Genomic DNA, 3063 nt, shown 5'->3' with positions numbered 1-3063 from the left:
TATGAAAGGCCATTGGCCCATATACACATACAGATAAACAATATCATTTACAGCTGTACAGCGCATTATATAATTATTGGATAACTAATATGATGCTTGACATGTAATAGAGGTATTGTAATAACAGTGGTAATAACCACAGTGGCAGCAGTAGTAGTATAAAATACAAAAGGAATACAAAAGGAATGGAATGGAAATATGAAGTTTTACGTCGCAAAGGCTTTCAGCCATAGCGCGACGTTCAAAGCAAAAGGATCTATCAGTAATATATACTCATCATGTCAAGACAATTTGACAATTTAAATGTATATGCATTTCTAGTAGAAACAAAAAGACAAAAATGAAATGTAGATACTCCTGATCTAGATGCAAAAGTTTCGAAACAACTAATTATTTCTGGACATATCGGTTTTACTAAGTAATTTACTACGCACTCGTAGACTTTGATAGATGTATTGTAATATCTTAGTTAATTTTTTTACTATATTAAAGATGAACATTCTAGAAAATAGTCCTAAGCAATGAGATAATTAATATATTTCTGCTGTTTTTGAGTTTCCTCATGAAAAGGTTATCTACTGTATGTTTGTTTGTTTGTTTGTTTGGGATTGGGATACGATGACATGCATCAAACAAGTCAGTGAGCCTGACCACCCATATCCGGTAGTCGCCTCTTACGACAAGCATAGTCGCCTTTTACGGCAAGCATGGGTTGCTGAAAAATTAAATGAGATATGCACCTTTAATTGAACGCTTTGTTGGAAGCGTGTAAAAGTAGTTTACAGTTTCTGAATGTAATGGAATACCATTTGAGAAGTTTTGCTGATTTATTGTGCAAAAATACTGTTATTTCGACCACCACCTGTACACAGTGGTACACTCAACACAACAGCTCTCCCATTTCACAAATGGTAATGTTATTTTATTTGATGGATCGTGTTAAATGCAGTTGCAAAACCAATAAAAAATGCCATTTTTCAGATAGGTACCGTTGTTTTACAGAAGGTCGTATGAAACCATTGCTGTGTACTCGTGCCTAAGCCCCGCTGGCCCATCATTGGTACTTTAAGGAATCAGTCCAAAATACATATCTGTTCTTTATAATAAACTGCCTAATAATAATAATAATAACAACAACAACAACAATAATAACAACACTAACAACAAAAAATAAAATAAATAAATAAATAAATAAATAAGTAAAGCGACAAAACACTTCCATATCCAATAGAAATCTCTGCATATAGGAAATTCGATTGTACAATTCCGACCATATTATGAGCATGTGTTTATGAATCACTATCAAATAGTAATGATACCAGGTGTTCGTTAAAAGGTGAGCGTATCCTGCCCCACCGCTGGCACCAGTCACAAACACATGCAAAGGCAAGTGAAGTCATACATCCAAGTTGGATGGGGATGATTTGATACGGGTATCATAGGCGATATTACGTTCATTATTTCCCACAAGAGGTTTGGGGCGGTGGGGTCGCCTTGTGGTTAAAGTCTTCGCTCGCTCGTCACGCCGAAGGCCCGGCTTCGATTCCCGACATGGGTACAATGTGTGAAGCCCATTTCTGGTGTCCCCTGACATGATATTACTGGAATATTGCTCAAAGCAACGTAAAACCCACCTCCCTCCCTCACTCTCAACAGGTGATATGACACATGGTACATGACGTCTCAAGGACTAAGGGGGTCTCAATTTCACAGTATATAGAGTGAGCAGAGTGGAGTTTGTGAATTGTCAAGGGTATACTTTCTTTTGCCCTTTCACATTTTGTTGTAAGAATCAAACCTTTTTTGACAATCAATGCACAGTTGAAAAATGTCCTGCTTGCTTTTGAGATAGTCAACCTTCCACACACTGAGATTGGATTCTTTAATCATATTAGAAGCGATCTCGCGTATTTCAAGTGGATGTTTTCGGGCAAGACAAGCAGTGCAACTTCAAAGAAAATTATAGATGCATTGCTACCGTGGCTTCACCACTTCATGGTGAAACTAATTCAAAGCTTAGTCTGGATTACAGTTAAACCGTTCAGAGGTTAGCTGCATATATTAGAATTTGTTTCCAAACATTTCTGATGGGGAATAAAACAGTTGATCAATTTACCCCTGCGAAGTGGTCGTACCAGTGAGTGAGTGAGTTGGGTTTAACGGCGCTTTTAACAGTATTCCAGTTAAATAACGGCGTGTCAGCTTAATTCGGGAGGAAAGACCGAAGTGATGCAGGTCTCAGACGTTTACCACTTCGGTGAAACCCACGAGCACGGGTATGGTGCTGACAAACCTAGAAACAAAATTGGGGCGAACCGGGATTCTAACCCACAATCATAGGTTTCTGGCATGCCCAAGGGACGCAACTCTGCACAGCGATTCGCAGCGCCTTAGACGACTGGGCCACCCGTGCCCCCTGGTCGTGCCAAATGCAATCCCTACGATATATTTCCCTTGAAACTTGTGTTTCCAAAGTTGCTGGTTCAGGAGATAAATATTTCGTTTTGTAAGATTTGCGTGATGTTATGATGAATGGATGTACGGAAATGTTTCATTTTTAACACTCCTTTTTACGGCGTCGTGTTCAAATGAAATTTCCGTATTTCCACATGAATGTTAATTGACATCGATATTTAGAAGGAACTAATTTACTGAGCGCATGACGCAACAAAACTGTCGTCTCCTCGTGCTTACCTTCCACAAGATGCATGATATGGGGTGCCGCGAAACCGATCACAGGTTTCGAGGTACTCCAATAATGATGGTTCATTTTACGAAAGGGATGGTCACATGTTCAAGCCCATTTGAACATCACAAATGCAATTCTTTATCACCGTTCCTCATCTCACTTGTAATGTATAGTTATGCGTATCTATAAGATACTATTAATCAAAATTGTAACATGAAAGTGGGTATGTTCTCGAATTACGTTCGTTAGCGAGCTGCTACTTCCGTGAAGAATGCTCGAATAATGTCGTTTCTGACCCGAGCTAGAGTCAATGGAATACGACTTCAACGATTCATCGGTTTGTGGCTGGTTATTTTGCAAATCTCGCGATTTTC

The sequence above is a fragment of the Haliotis rufescens genome, unplaced genomic scaffold, assembly GCF_023055435.1.
Source record: "Haliotis rufescens isolate VD_foot unplaced genomic scaffold, xgHalRufe1.0.p SCAF_32, whole genome shotgun sequence".
Taxonomy (NCBI): Eukaryota; Metazoa; Mollusca; class Gastropoda; order Lepetellida; family Haliotidae; genus Haliotis; species Haliotis rufescens.
The sequence above is the reverse complement of the archived record's forward strand: the minus strand, read 5'-3'. Positions refer to the sequence as shown.